Source organism: Microtus pennsylvanicus, chromosome 10 (assembly GCF_037038515.1).
Source record: "Microtus pennsylvanicus isolate mMicPen1 chromosome 10, mMicPen1.hap1, whole genome shotgun sequence".
NCBI lineage: Eukaryota > Metazoa > Chordata > Mammalia > Rodentia > Cricetidae > Microtus > Microtus pennsylvanicus.
In genome coordinates this window covers 2,263,946-2,281,184 of record NC_134588.1, presented here as the reverse complement: position 1 = coordinate 2,281,184, position 17,239 = coordinate 2,263,946, and the positions used below count along the sequence as shown (strand labels likewise).

At 37.0% G+C, this 17,239-nt stretch overlaps 1 pseudogene; it reads right to left on the bottom strand.

The window, feature by feature from the left end:
• Positions 1-12,727: 12,727 nt before the first annotated feature.
• LOC142859198 (uncharacterized) lies at positions 12,728-16,491 on the bottom strand (annotated as a pseudogene).
• Between the last annotated feature and the right edge of the window lie 748 nt (positions 16,492-17,239).

Below are 17,239 nucleotides of genomic sequence, written 5' to 3'. Positions count from 1 at the left end.
TCCATCTCCTTTCTCCCAGCATTCATCTTAGTGTTCCCTGCCTAGCTCTGTTCCCATACAGCTCTGCTATTGGCCCAAAGCAGTTCCTTTATTTATCAGTGGTAATCACAACATACAGAGGGAAATCCCAAATCAGTAACCTGTTGTATTTCTCATGGGCACTGACAATATTGCCAAGGAACATAGTGTTTTTGGTGTTTATTGTGTTTTGGATTTTCATAATGAAGATGTGTGGCACTTGTTATAAACCTCTTCTACAGCAATAGAAATTTCAAACATGCTGAGTATGTAAATCTAGACCCAGAAAGACAAATCTTGCATGCTATCTTTAATATGTGGTTCTTAGGGTCAAGTTCTTAGTTTTGTGTCTTTAATTTGGAGTACGTATAAATTCTAAGAAAATAATAGAAAGGGACCATTGTGGATGGAAAGAAAGTTCTTTTTAGACTACAGATGATATTGTGAAGAAATTAAGAATAACAAGAAAAGAGGTTCAAATGAGATATGGGAATGTAGATCAGAAGAGGGGATTTGGAGAGGAATATCTAACACTAAGGATGTTTGAAAAAAACACATGGTAACCTACTATTTTATAAGTGTGTGTGTGTGTATGTGTGTGTAGTCATATAAAACATTTTAATTGTTCTTACCCGAAACAGAGGATAATGATCCTCCCCGAAACCATAATTTGCAGAATTAAAATCTTGTGCCTGATGTGGGCTACCTCACTTAAAGTTGCTAGAGATGTTTCTGGACTCCACAAAACAATACAAGCTATTTGGGGTTGTTACTGATTCCCCACCAAAATGTAATGGTTGAGACTTCATCCCTGAAGATGCCATACATATTGCTGACAGAAATCCCTAAAATATAAGTTGATATTGAATAGAATTATTTCCCTATGCTGGCTAGTTTTCATTACACCTGAACAGTGGTTCTCAACATTTCTAATGCTGCAAACTTTTTATACAATTACTCATATTGTGGTGGCCCTCAACAATAGAATTACTTTTCTGCTCCTTTAGAACTATAATTTTGTTATTGGTATTAATTGTAATTTAAATATCTGATAGCAGATATTAGATTTAATGCCAACTCCTTGGAAGAAAATACATGTCTTGTACTACAAATCTGGCCAAGAGCTTATGCTTGGGGTAAAACTGCTACCATTGTTAAATGTGTATAGTACTGAAATGCGCATCTCTCTATCCATATCTAAATGTGCATCTCTCTATCCATAGATTATTGCAAATTTCAGATCTCATCATAATTGTTTCTTTGAGGAAGAGATAGTTGTTAATTCAAAAACTTAAAGAGGTAAAATATAGAGAATGAGGGAATTTCCAGGCAACTGCAGTTTCATCAAATATCAGTTTTTAAAGAAACTTTTACAGCGATATTATTACACCAAAAATCGATGAAATGTGTTAGTAAGTTAATTATTAGTTCTATTTAAAAACCAATATTAGCATAAGATCCTCAATTTGTGTCATGTATATATGTTAGAAATTAAACAATATTAAAAATATTCTCAAACATATGATTTTCTGGTCACTATTTCAAGGAAATAAAGACATATCAAGTATCAATCTTCAGTATAATTGAAATATAATTAGAAGTCACAGATTAATTTAAAATATAATTTAGAAAAGATACGTGGATAACTGATGCAATATAAAGTATATATTATACTCAGTTAATAACATATATAACACAATATTGCCATAACTCCAAAAAGAGAAATATCAAATTATTTAGAAGAAAATGTCACTGCTACTTTTATTCTAGAGTCATTTAAGTATAGCCACGAACCAATTAGTGCCAACTGGTTCATATTTTTATTATGCAATAATTCTTTAAAGGATTCCAATTACAATGCAACACAATAGTTATAAACTTGCAAAAGAGTAAATTCCAAGTATTTAATTCAGGAACTTTGGAAAGTATAATTTTATAATTTTACAATTATAAAATTTAAAACAAAGACCTAGACTAGGCTATGGCAATTTTAATAAAAATGAAACATTATTCTCCAATGGTTTCTGAACAAGAATTTCTCAATTCAACTCTAGCACTACTTTTTTTACAAAAAAAAAAAAACTAAAATCAATTGACTTTAACACAAATGCTGAAAAACATCTGTCACTACTTGAATAACAGATGTGGAATAATGAAATTTAATATTAAAGTGAAAAGTAGATTTAAACTTTGTTTTGAAAATTAAAGAAATAAGTTACCTTTATTCCATTTTTAAGACGTGTGAGACTGTAATATAATTTTATCATTTTTCCTTCCATTTCCTCACTGCAAGATTTATTGTGTATTTCCCCTAATTGTTTCAATTATTGCCCCTTTTAAATTAATTCTAGGTACATGTACATATGTATGTATGTGTGTGTATACATATATGTAAATATATGTGTATACTTATGTGTGTGTGTGTGTGTGTTCCTAAGTTAACCTGCACAACCTGTATAATGTTGCTCACATGTATATTTTCAAGACTGATCATTTAGGATTGTATATGCAAATGCTTTTCTCACTCATGAAAGTGAATATTTCTTTTTCTCTCAACATTACTTATTTACCTGTTAACCTTTATGTATGGTTGAAGTCTCATAGACTACTTACTCAACTTTAGCATGTATATCTTTGCTGTCTTTGTTCGGATACTGTTTAGATAGTTTTGTGGATTGCACTTACAGGTGTAAATTTTGACATTACTAGGAGACACAATCTCACAGCAAATTCTGTATTGTTCTGGCTCTTTCTACCTACCTCTTCTGCAATTTTTCATGTGCCCCAGGTACAGAGGTGGTTTTGTAAATGTATCTCTTAAGATTTGACCACACAATTCTGCAGGTTTATTGGTTGTGATGTTCTGTAATGACCTCTATTTGTTCAAAAGAGATATTTTCTTTATGAAGGGCAAGAACTACACTTCTCTGTGGTTAATAGGACAACTATGAAGAGATTAGTAAGTGATTTTGCTAGTTTAACAAAATGTTATTTGTAAGTTGATTTCCAAAATCTATGACTTGTCCTGGATAGTTGGATAGGTTTATAGTACCAAGCAAAATGCCCCTCTTCTAGAGAAAGTCATAAGCCCTATTTGTGATATGTTGGTTTCCCCTAATATAAGCATGCTACTACAGCACCCTTAGTGTTTTAACCATGCTGGTCATTCTTTTGTTTCAGAGGCCACATAGTTGGACAGAAATATTGGTGGATAACATATACATTGGAAATATATAAAGCAACTTTTGTAACACTGAATGCTAGTCCCCTGAGAGGCATCATTTAGGTCAGTTTCTTCTAAGGGACATCTTAGTCCTATGTCTAAAGTGCCTGGAGTCTTTAGTGATAAGATTTAATTTTCATCTCTAGGAGGCAACCAAGGGCAATAGCAAAAGCGTGCTGGTTTTTGGACAATGCTGCTTGGTTTAAGGTAGTTGTTAGTTTCTCATAGGCTTTTCTGAGGAAGTATTGTAAACTCAAATGAAAAAATATCATTTACATAAGGTATAAATATTTATACACAGATATATATATTTATACACAGTAATTTTTTTTTTTTTTTTGGTTTTTCGAGACAGGGTTTCTCTGTGGCTTTGGAGCCTGTCCTGGAACTAGCTCTTGTAGACCAGGCTGGTCTCGAACTCACAGAGATCCACCTGCCTCTGCCTCCCGAGTGCTGGGATTAAAGGCGTGCGCCACCACCGCCCGGCTAGTAATTTTTTTAATGTAAATAGTTAACTTATGAGTTTTTCAGGAGCCCTTGTCCCTCCTCCATCTTTTTTTGTTTATATCACCCTAGTTACTAAATAAAGCCCTGCTTTATGTTTCCCTTTTTTCCAGTTAGATACTTTTTACTCTTGTATTGTCATTTATATCATTCTCTCCGTATCCTTCCTGACAATGCTCTCTTTTTCCTATACTGAAAAGTTTATGTAGTTACTCAAGGATATATACTCACATTTGGATATTGTAGAGTAGAGCTTTCCAACAAGAGAAAATATCCTACCTATGTTTTTCCTGGGGTCTGAGTTACATTACTCAATATGATTTTATTTATTTCCATTCATTTACCTATAAAGCTCATGGTTTCATTGTTTTCTTTATAGCACAATACTATTCAATAGTATAATGTACATTTTCTATACTCATTTATCAGTTAAAGGATATTTATGTTTTTCCATTTCATAGATATTATGAATAAAGCAGCAATAAATATTTCTGAAAAAGTACTTGTGTAGTATTTTGCTGTAGGATAAAGCTCTTATACACTCTTAAAATATGTCACTCATATTAGTTTCATCAAATGCTGATTGACCAGTAGCAAGGCAGGAAGTATAGGCAAGGTGGCCAGACTAGGAAAATTCTGGGAAGAGAAAAGTCAACCACAAGCCAGATACAGAGGAAGCAAGATGTCATGTGGCTAAACATAGACAAGAAGTGTGGGTTAATTTAGGTTGATATAATATCCTCTCTGTGTTTCTTTGGAAATGAATGGCTATTGGAGCAGGCAAGACAGAAATTTCTGACTTCATAGAATGATGAATCCTTGGGAAGATGACAAGGAGTTGCATAGATATGTATATTTTGTTTTCACTTTTTGGATCTTCTCTGGTGACACAACAATGTGAACCCATTTCCACCTTTTCTGTCAGCTGAAGACTTAGAGGTTGCACATCTAAACTCAAGATGTGATTACTTGATTCTTTTAAAATTAACATATCTTATTCAAGTAGGCCCATGCCATCCTGACAGGTGGTCAGATATGCAAATGTACTTCTGTTCCTTTTTTATTTTTTAAATTATTTTTATTTATTTATTTTTTATAGGAAGGTTTTTTTTTATTGAGCTTTGCATTTTTCTCTGTTCTCCTCCTTTCCTCTCCCCTCCCCTTCAACCCTATCCCAAGGTCCCCATGCTCCCAATTTACTCAGGAGAGCCTGTATTTTGCTACTTTCCAAGTGGCTTAGATTCATGTATGTCTCTTTTGGGGTCCTCATTGTTGTCTAGGTTCTCTGGGATTGTGATCTGTAGGTCGGTTTTCTTTGCTTTTTGTTTAAAAACCACCTATGAGTGAGTAATATGATAATTGTCTTTCTGGGTCTGGGTGAACTTGTTTTGTAACTGTGAACTCAGCAGGGGAGGGGTGGCCTTCAGGATACCTGTTCTAGAGCAGCTTCCCTACCTAGACAACAGAATGCTAATGATTTAATATCTCAGAGTGATAAAACAATTGACTGTTTGAATTATCTGTTGTATCATGTTAATAAAGTCTTTTGTTACCTTCTCTTCCCATTTACATTGGGTATAAAAGCTGTGGGAAAATAAACACAGGTGGAATTTTATTTATCACTGGAATACCCTTCTGTATTATTCTATAGTTTCTGTTCTATTATTTTTTATGAGTCTTCATATTCTTTAGTAATATTTCTAAATTCCCACACCCTTACTCTGGCAAAAGCCATTTATATTGAGAATGGTCCTCGACATGTGACACCAAAACATAAGGTTGACCAGTGAGCCCCAAAACACACAGAAGTGTGACCAGGAATATAGGGAAGTATATGAGAAAATTGCACCACAGGTAGAGAAATAAGTAATGAGTGCTCAGAAATAAATAGTAGATAATAAAAAAGGAAAGAGGAAGGAAGGAAAAAATAGGAGTAAAACTATAAAATTTGTAAATATGGGACAAGGAAATATGTTAAATTATTGGTACAGTTGCTTGGATATATTTTAGTAGCTAGAGGAGATGAAGTGGAGCAGAAACAAAGGCAGAGATTTTTAGAGTTTTTAAATATTACATACCTGTTCCTGCACTGGAGGTGTGTCTGCCACCATTTTCAGTTAGCTCCAGGACTTGGAGAGGACAAAATAAGGTCTTGCCTTCACCCATGCTGTCTTCAGTACTGTGGTCACTAAGCCCCAGCGTTTATTGCTACCGATGAGGTGGTAAGAGTAAAGGGAATGTGGTGTTTGGCCTAGCAATGGCCTAGATTATAACTGAGATTATGGCAGTCCATGCATAGGAGCTGTAGCCAGCTGAGTCTAACCCACTCTGTGACGTGGAGCCAAGAAAGCCATGAGACAAAAATAAATTAAAGGACTATACCTCCCACAGTCAGTGCACAAAGGAGGTCAATAGAAATGCCTAAAGGCTAAAGGACCCATGAGCCAAGAAACCTATAATGGATAAATCTATGACTTTTAACAGAGGAGAGGATTCATAAATTCTGATTTTATGATTCCAAGATTTAAAATTAAAAATAAAAAACATGAATTGTAAGAATTGGCTGACTAAGTTTGTCGGCTCACATAGCAATCTCAGAGCCACTATAATGGCAAACACCCGAGTGCCTGTAAATTTGTCAGCCACCTATAACACTCGCCTTTAATAGGACTGTTAAAGGTAAAAAGCATGGCATATGCCCAGGCAGAGCAGACAATGAGGGTCCAACCACCTGGTCCTAAGTACCCAGGCAGGACATCCAGGTGCCAGATGGGGGCATGGTTTGCTCCCCTCTGGGCAGTTCAATTTGAGTTACTAGCCCGACCTGACAGGCAAGCTGCAAAAAGGGCAGCCTCAGGGAATTGCAGTTTAAGGCCTGTCAAGTGTCTGTGAAAATAAGCAAAATAAATATGCTTTCTTTTCCCATTTTATATTTTTTGCCTTTTTGTCAAAAATTCAGGTTTGTAGGTATGTGGATAGATATCTGGGACTTCAATTCAGTTCTATTGTTCCTTCTGTCTGGTTTATTCCAACACCAAGCTGTTTTAAGTACTGTAGCTCTATAGTAGAGTTTGAAGTCAGGGATTATGATGCCTTCAGAATGGTCTTTATATCCAGGATTGTTCTGGCTATCTAGGATTTTGTTTTGTTTTGTTTTTCTATATGAAGCTGAGTATTGTTCTTTCAAGTAATTTGAAAAAAAAATTTCTCGGATTTTGATTGACATTTCACTGAATCTCCAGATTGCTTTTATTAAGATTGTCATTTTTAATATGTTAATTCTACCTACCCAAGAACATGGGAGATGTTTCCATTTTCTTGTGCCTTCTAAATTTCTTTCTTCAAGGATTTAAAGTTCTTGTCATATAGGTCTTCCATTTGTTTAGTTTGAGTTCCTCTAAGATATCTTATGTTATTTGTGACTATTATGAAGGGTGATGTATCTCTGATTTCTTTCTCAGCGCATTTATCATCTGTGTAAAAGAAGTGTATTTAGGTTGTTTCTGAATTATAGTTATGAAAATTATTGCTGCTTTGGACATAGTTGAGCACATATCCTTGTGGTACAATTTAGTATCCTTTGGGTATATATCCAAAAGTGTTATTGCTTGATCATGAGGTTGTTTTGTTTCCTAATTTTCCGAGAAATCACCATACGTGGTTGTACCAACTTTCACTCCCACCAGCAAAGGAGAAGCGTTCCCTTTACCCCACATCCTCTCCAACATAAGTTGTCATCAGTGTTTTTGATCTTGGCCATTCCTCCAGGTTTAAGATAAAATCTCAGATTTGTTTTGATTTGCATTTCCCTGATGACTAAAGATGTTGACCATTTCCTTAAGTGTCCTTCATCCATTTTAGATTCCTCTGTTCAGATTTCTCTCTTTAGGTCACTTTATTTATTGGATTATTTGTTCTTTTGATAACCAATTTCTTGAGCTGTTTATATAATTTGGAGATCAGCCCTCTGTCTAATGTGGGGTTGGTGAAGATCTTTTCCTATTCTGTAGGCTGCCATTTTTTTTCTTGAAATGATCATGTCCTTTGCTTTACAGAATTATCTCAGGTTCAAGAGGTCCCATTTCCTAATTCTTCTCTCAGTGTCTGTGCTACTTGGGTTATATTTAGGAAGTGGTTTCCTGTACCAATACATTCAAATGTACTCCCACTTTCTCTTCTTTGAGGTTCAGAGTTTTTATGTTAAGATCTTTGATTCATTTAGACTTGAGTTTTGTGCATAGCGATAGCTATGAATCTACTTTCATTCTTCAACGTGTTGATATCCGGTTATGCCAGCACCATTTTAAATATGCTTTCTCTTTTGCCTGTCAACTAGGCAGACTTGAAACATTAAATTAAAATGATAGCCTACAAAATTTTAATAAAACATACAATGGCTAAAACCTTAGTTAAAATTTCTAATAGGAGACCTTGAACAACTAAGTAAAATTTTTAACAGGAGTAGAGATCCAAATTCAAGTAAACAGCTTACAGAAGCTACCATACAGGTATTCATCCAGTTAGAGTATGCTATATAGAAACAAGAAATGTTTTATATTAATTATTATCAGCCTTGGAAGCATATTATATTACCTACATAACTTCATCCTCTAGCAGTTTTATGGCAAAACCATCTGCTTCTATGGCTTAACCTTTCTGTTTTCATAAGTTAAGGTATTGTACCCTTATTCAGTACCTTGCTTAGCACAGAAGAACAGGATGGAATCTAGGAAACATTTTGGCTATATCAATGTTCCTTATACTAAGCAAGGAATTGTTTGTTTATTTCAAAATAGTGATTCTTGGGCAATTGTATTGTTCAGTTTGAAGGCCAGATTAATAATATTTTCCCAGATGATCCATTGCATTTCACACAACTACATTCCATTATTTTTCCTAAAGTTGTAGCAAAAGATCCTTAAAGGATGTTATGCCAAATTTACAGATATCTCTTTGAATGGAAGATCTACACATGTTCTTAGTGGTGAAAAGGAATTGTTGGGTGTGCTTCTTGAAAACAACTTAAAAGAATAAAACCAGGAGAATTAAGAACTGTCACATAATGCCTTAAGTCATGTACATTTTATGGATGTCTATGAGCAATCTTTCATGGACAGATTTTGGCATGATGGCACCAAGATGACCTTTGCTAAGGAAAGATAAAAAAAAATATTGCACTAGATTATGAAAAATACCCAACCCTGCATTAATTTAGGGCTGAGGATATATGTTTGTGCTTTCTGACAGGAGGAAATTAAAGCTGAATGAGATGATTGCATATAGAGTAGTCACAAGTGACTCCATAGGAAAAGTAGAAAGAGGTTCTTGAAGCTGCAATCCTGATTTCCTCATGCCACCATGCTGCAGGCTGAGGAAAGGGATGCCTAAACCATTGTTTCTAACTGACAACAAGTTGCTGTAGTCTGATAAGGGAAGAAAGATTGCAGCAATGACTGGTGATTTCCAGCCTCTTAATGGACATGCTATATAGACCTCCAGACCTGGTGAGTCTTGTTTACCTTGGAGCTGAACCAGAAATATAGACTGAATATTTGATTAATTTACTCTTTGGGACACAGAACTCATTTTGACAGTAAGATATTCAATCTGCTGTTGAAGTATTTTACTTGAGAGCTGAGACCTCAATTTCCTCTCATGGGAAAAAGGACTTGTTACAAAGAATGACTGAAGACCCTCTTCAAATATGAAGAGGGTAGCATAAGGATTTTTGTTGCTGCTGAGATACTGGACCATTAATTTAAATCAGAAAAACACTGGGACTCTCACCCATCAGAGAAAGCTTTTCTTCTTTTTCGATTAGAATGAATTTAAGAGAATTGTAATGTGACATACTATGTGTTTATTCTTAATTTCCACTCTAGGATTATGATATTGACTTTTTAATGTTTGTAACTGTTTAGTTCACTGTAAGATGTTAATAAAAGTTTAACATTTGCTATGAGTGTTTGCTTTTAACATATTTTATAAGAAATTTAGAGTTTGATACAGCTAAATATGATCTGAAAATACTCTAGACCAACTGAAAAGGGTATTCCCAAGCTTGGTGATCCTCTCTCCTTTAAGTAGGAGACTGTGACCATTAGGAGCATGTTTATTTTCTCTAAACATTATCTAATTTGCAGATGAACCTCCTGACAAAATATTGGCCTAGAGCCACAGAACTAGAGGTGCTTTCTCTCTTAAACCTTGGTTTCCAGAGGTCAATAGTCATTGATGTGGTTGATCCTTTTTCCTCCCAGCCCCCTAACACATAGACATTTATGATTAAATATATATACCAAAGATGGGTAAGTCTGGGATATGAAAAAGTATTCACCTAAGCCAGACATAACTATCTGCCCTCTTGCAGAAGCACAGGCTTTATTAAAATTAATAAAAAGAGAATAATTGTGGAGGCCCAAAAATGTGGACGTATTTCCACCTTGGATGATGGTTAGAGAGTTGGAGGTTGATCAAATGACTGAAAAACATAGATATACATCCCAACTCAGGATATGATTACTTGACTCTTTTAACATTAAAATAGCTCATTCAGGTAGGTTCATGCCATCCTGACAGTCAGAATATACAACTCTATGTTTTCTCCTTCTTTCATAACTATGAGATCATCATGGGAGATTGGCATTTAGGATGTCTTATCTAGACCAGCTTTGCTACAGTAGATTGCTAATTATTTGATTTCTCAGTGTGATTAAACTATTGACTGTTTGAATTATTCTTTGTATCATGTTAATAAAGTATTTTGTTACTTTTCCTCCCTGTTTAGATTTGGTATAAAAGCCATAGAAAAATAAACACAGGTGGATTTTCAGTTACCAGTAGAATACCCTCCAGTATTATTCTATGGTTTCTGTCTTATTATTTTTTTGCATCTCTGTATTCTTTACTAATATTTCCATATTTCCATGCCCCTACCATGGCAACTGGTATTTCTCTTGAGGCTTGTCCTTGACAGATTTCCACACTTGTTTTCATAATGGCTACATTAGTTTTCAATAAAATCAAGAGTGAATAGTTTCCCTTTTCTGACTTAGCTACAAGCATTTGTGGTTGGTTATTTTGTTGAGTTTTGCAATTCTGAATGGGGTAAGATGAGATCTCAAACCTTTATTTGCATTAATTTAGTTGCTATACATGATAAATATTGTTTTCTTTCTTTCCATCCTCCTTACCTTTATTTTTTTCCTTCCTTCTTTCCTTCCTTTTTTTTCTTAGATATTTCTTAGTAAGATCTTTTCTTCTTTTGAAAATTCTTTGTTCATGTCTCTCAAGTATTATTTTTGAACTGGAAATTTATTTATCATTAACTTGTTAATATTTTTTTGAGTTCTTTAAATATTCTAGATATGGATCATCCTTAAGTTTTTGTGTGCTTTATTTTGCCATGTAAGATTGTTTCTTTAGCTGTGTAGAAAATTTTAGTTATATTAAATCTTTCTTGTCAACTGATACCCACAATTTCTAGGTAAATTGAATTTCATTTATGAGATAATATCCTACAACTATATTATATGTGGTATTTCATATGCTTTTGTATAGAAATTTCAGTGTTTCAGGTTTTACATTTATGCCATTAATGAATTTGCAATAATCTGTTTTACTGAAGGTGATAGACATTTGTCTAAAGTAATTTTGCTTGTGATCATCCAGTTTTCTCAGAAATATTTATTGAAAATGATTTCATTTTATATCTTATTTTCAACATTTTTTAAATTAATAGGTGACTGGATTTATATGTATATGTGATTGAGACTTTGGTTTTGTTCCACTGATCTAAGATTCAATTTTTTTCTTTCAGTACTGTATTGTTTTTATTACTGTGCATATATAATATATTTTTAGATCTGGCAAGTCTCTATTTATATATCTTATCTTTGATATTTTTTCTTACTTCTACAACTTAAGTTTTTCTCAGAAACAAAGATTTATATGTTTCTCACATATTTGCTGTGTTATTTTTTGTTTTTCATTTAGTTCCAATATGTGTATGTATGTATGTATATGTGTGTGTACTTCAACTGATAAATAAATATTGAAAATATATACATATATATTGTTGATTTTTTAACCCATTTAACATAGAGTAACAAGTGTTTTAAACTTTATGATTTTGTATGTTTGTTAAATATATATATAAGTATGAAGGTGTAAATCACAAACAATCCCACATCAGTTTTGAATTATGATTAATAGGGTGGTATTCATTTAAAGGGGGAAAAACTTACAGATCACCGTCCCAGACAACAGCCCTCTGCGCAATCAGGAAGGAGTCTAGTTGCCGGAAATGGAGCAGAAAGCAAAGAGAGAGAGAGGAGGGAAGTGGCCGCTTTTTTAAAGAGAGAGACCACGCCCCAATGGGCTGGTATCTCAGCAGCTATTGGCTGGAGGAGCGGAAGAACCTCCTGCAACATAAGTATGCTTGCTGAGAATTTTACAGGTTGTTAAACTGTATTCATGTTGAATATAAGGAGTTTCTTTAATCTTTTTGAATTTGAATTTATGTCTCAGGATATAGTTAATTTAAGAAAAAAAATTGGCCTTAAAATTTTGCATTTTCTTATATGTACTGATGAAATAGTAAATTAAATTTTTCAGATAATTCCTAAGAGGAAGAAAAATACTGTCTTGTTGGATAACATGACAGATTGATGTCTTCTTCAGCAACATCTACTCAGGAATGTGATGATTAATAACAGCTTAATTTTATGTTCTATATATGTCTTATTATTATTAAAAGACATTAATTTGTCAAAAGAATTCAATGTTTCTCATCCCAATAGATCTATTCTTCTTGCTTCTTTCCCCCATTGCTTCACAAGCATAACTTTGCTTTCTCTAGTAATATCAGGCTTTTTTGAAAATGATGGCTTGGAGACTCATATTTATCAGCCATCTAGTCTCTTTAATCAAAGAAGACTTATTTTTTCCCTTCCCTACTTATCCAACCCATATCAGGAAAATCTAGATAATGCTTTCTAGAGCGTGGGATGCCACTACAGTTGTCTGTTTTCTCAGAGTGAGCTTATCAGTATCTTTGACAAGCAGAGCTACGGCAGCAATAGCTTTCAGGCAGGAAGACCATAATTTTTTGGATAGGTAAGCGACTGGCCTTTTCAAAGGTCCCAAAGTCTGAGTAAGGGCTCTTCTGGCAACCCCTGCTCTCTCATCCACATAGAGAGTAAAAGGTTGGCTTAGGTCAGGGGAGGCTAAGCCTGGGGCCATCTGTAGGGCCCTTTTAATTTCTTCAAAGGCTTTTTGGTGATCCAGTGTCCACACAAACACAACCCTTCTTTGGTTAGGGGGTACAATGGGGCAGCTAGTGTTGCAAATCTGGGTATCTGTAGCCTAGAGAAGCCAGCAGTGCCCAATAATTCTTTTACTTGCCTTGGTATAGTTGAGGTGGGATCTTAGTTACAATCTTTTTCCTGGCTTCCGTTAGCCACAGCCTCCGGTTTCGGAGGGCGTATCTCAAATAAGTAACCTCTGTATGACACAGCTGAGCCTTTTTAGCTGAGGCTCTGTAACCCAACTCACCTAATTCCATTAGTAATTTTTCAGCTCCTTGTCTGTACTCAAGTTCAGTAGTTGCTGCCAAAAGTAAATTGTCAACATACTGGAGAAAGGTTACCTGTAGGTTTTCAGCGCTGAAAGTGGCCAGGTCCTGGTGGATGGCCTCATCAAAAAGAGTGGGAGAATTGTAGAACCCTTGGTGTAGTCTGGCCCAGATCAATTGACCTACCAGTCCGGTGTCTGGGTCTCTCCATTCAAAGGCAAAAATAGGTTGGCTGGAATGATGTAACCTCAGGCAAAAGAAGGTGTCTTTTAGATCTAGAACAGTCTACCACTTCCTGTCTGGTGGGAGCAAGCTAAGTAGGTTATGTGGGTTGGGGGCAGTCGGGTGTATGTCCTGGACCCTCTTGTTATCTTCCCTTAGGTCTTGTACTGTTCTGTAGTCATTAGTGCCAGGCTTTTTGACAGGCAACAAGGGAGTGTTCCAGGGAGACTGGCAAGGCACCAAAATACCTTGCTGTATAAGCCTCTAAATATAAGGTCTAATTTCTTCTCTGGCCTCTTGGCTCATCGTACTCCTATGTGGGAGGTATTGGTCTTTAGTCCCACTACTACTGGGGGAACTCTCACTGACATTCCCATACCCCCAGTCTCTGCCTAAGCCTTAGGAAATGTCGCTAACTATTCCTTCTTATCAGCAGTGTTTGCTGAGCTCAAGCTTATGTAGTCGATACTCTTCTCAGGGCCAATATCATGGAGTTGAGAGTCTCCCGTGTCACCTCAGGCCTCGTTCGAGTAAACCTGATCTGGGCCTTCAACTTTGTTAACAAGTCCCTTTCTAATAAAGGTGTGGGACACTCAGGTATAACCAGGAAGGAATGAGTCACTTGTCTTCTTTCCAAATCTACAGTTTGTAAGGTGGTCCACAGATATTGTTTCTGTCCAGTTACTCCAATTACTATGTCTTTGTATTCTTTAGCTTACCCAGTGGTTGTTTCAGCACAGTGTCCACTAGAAAATCCATAGGGGGCTCCTCCACAGTCAGGGTTACCCTAGGTTCGGGGAGGGGGTCCGAGCCCTGTCCCTTCTAATCATCTTCTTCTAGGGCCAGTACCTTATTTTTATTTAGAGGCCCTTTCTTTCTTCTTTGGGCATTCTCTTGCCCAATGTCCTTTTTCCTTGCAATAAGTACATTGGTCTTTGTCCAAAAGGTGCCTCTGTCTATCTTCACTCTTCTTTGATCTTCTGTTGCCCAGGTTCCCTAACTGTCTAGGTCCTGTCTTTACTTTCTCGCCTAACACTGTGGCCAAAATTCTAGTCAAATTTCTCTCTTGTCTACTGTCCCTCCAGTCCTCTTTCCCCTGATTCCCACTTCTCTCTCTTGAGTGCTTCTCTTCCTCATTTTTTCACTTATGAAACACTTTCTCTGGATCCTTAACCAAATCCTGAAAGGTATAATCCTGCAACCCTTCTAACCACTGTAACATTTTCTTAATATCTGATGCTAACTGTCTTATGAAGGCCATAGCTACAGCTGCTTGCTGACCATCAGAGGTTGGGCAAAAGGGAGTTTAACGCCTGTAAGACTCCATTAAACATTCAAGAAACACAGATGGCAGTTCAGCGGCCCCTGAAAAACCTTTCTTACATTGGCCAAATTAGTGGGGTGTCTTGCGGCCTCTCTGAGACCTGCCATGAGAGTCCTATGATAGACCATCAGATGCTCCCTACCTGCTGCCGTATTGAAGTCCCAATCAGGTGGTTAATGGGAAACCCGGAATCTATTTCATTCAGAGGATTGGTTGGTGCCTCATTTGCTTTGGGGACATTTTTCCAGGCCTCCAACAGGATCCTCTCTTTCTCTTCCATAGTGAAGAGGACTTGTAAAAGCTGCTGACAGTCATCCCAGGTGGGTTGGTGGGAAAATATCAAAGACTCCACCAATCCTGTCAGGCTGGCAGGATTCTCTGAAAATGAAGGGTGATTAGTTTCCCAGTTATACAGATCAACAGAGGAAAATGGACAATACTGGAGGGGTTGGAGGTCGGGTGGGTTCACTGAAGGCCCACATATGCACAGCGGCAACACCACTGTCAAATCTGGTCCTCTGGCACCCTGTGCAGGACTCCGAGCACACAGACTTCATGTCCCTGTCGCAGCCCCCCACCCCCCAGCATCAGCACTAGCACCAGGATCAGGCATCAGGGGCAACGGGTAAGGGGATGGTGGAGGATTCAGCCATTCAGGTGGCTTCTCAATCTCAGGATAGATTTTAGGAGGAGCAGAAGGTTGGATCTCGGGAGAATTCTCAGGCCTTGGAGCTACAGGTTTCAATCTGCACTCTGACTCTAGGAGAGCCAGGGCTCAGGAGCCTGGCTTCTGTCCATGTACCCAGGGCTTAACCCAAGGTGCGGGATCCTGGACCAAATCATGCCATACCAATGTATGGTTGTTGATCGGGATTGGATCCAGGTCCTTCCTGAAAATCAATAGCTTTAATTATAAAAATAATGATTAAATCAAAGGTGCCCTCTGGAGGCTAGCCAACATCAAGCGCTGACCACTCCGAGGAGCAAAAAGTCAAATTGTGTGCTCTAGACCTAACTTCAGTACAATGATCCAGAGTCACACTCAGAGGAGTCATCACAGTCTGTCCCATTGTCAAAGTCAAAAGTAAGATAAAACAGAGACCAAAGACACACAAACAAGTGCCAACATTGTCTGTCTCTACCTAGACAGGCAAAATCACTTCAGAAATACAGACAGCCTGAAGGGCGTATAGTTCCTCCAATCCAGGAGAACTTCCATATCCCCACCAGCAGCCAGATGGGAATCTCCCAGGCATCCCTGGGGTCTATCCTCACCTCACAGGACATCTCTCAAGGTGGCAGTTGGTGATCTCCTATCATGTCTGCTGATCACTCCTTCCATCTCCTCTTGAGACGTGAGTGACGGCAAAATGAAAAGTACAGAACCTGTATTCAGCAGGCAGGGAAACGCAAAGACACAGAGAATGTCTCACCTCCAAGTGCGTCTTCAGAGATGAGGATGGTAGCCAATCGCGGACGAGCCCCCAAATGAAAGACCTCCAGAGTTGGGAGACTCTCACTCAAATCTCTGGATAACACAACACCCAAGAACTCATGAGAGGCTGTCGTTACTGTAATCACATGAGGTTTATTGACAAGAACCAGCATGCTGGAGCTGAGACTCATATCCCATGCAGGGGTAGAGGAGTTCAACCCCGAGTAGCTGGGAGAAGTGGTATTTAAGGGAAGAAAACCAAAATGTAAAGGGGGTAGGGAGGCCATCATTGGAAGATTCCAAAAATACCAGTGATAATCACAAGAGGGTAACTCCCCATTTCTCAAGATTGTTCTCCAGATTATAATCTAACTTTGAGGTCAGCCAGTTCCTGGAACAAAGTCACTGAACCAGCTAACCTAGATTTTTGGCTCTACTCTTCCTGCTAGGGGGTCTGGATTTATCCTGGTCTTTCAGTTGTCTGACATAAACTAAGTACAGAGAAAATAATCTCAGTTTAGTATATAATATAAAAATAGGTAGTCAGAAACTGCTAGATTACAATGCTTCTACTATGAAAATTCCTTAGTAAAATATAAACTGAAGTTTTCTCAGATTCATTTTGTGTCTTCTTGCTGATTCAAAGATGGTGTAATGACTTTGGAAATGATGAGCTGAAAGTGTATCTGTATGAATTTGAAAACATTAAAACCAAGAATGTTCGAATGGACATGACTGGTATGATTTCTGCCACTGTTGCTATCTATATAACTGTCCTTGGAAGAGCAGTTGGATTCCACTTGCTGCAATTTCCTAATTTGCAGAATAAAAGACTAGGGTGGACTCCACCCCTAAACCCTCTTATACCTCTCAACCTCACTACCACAGCACCGTCAGAAGAACTCTGAAACACAGGCTTCAAATTTACAGAAGTCCAAA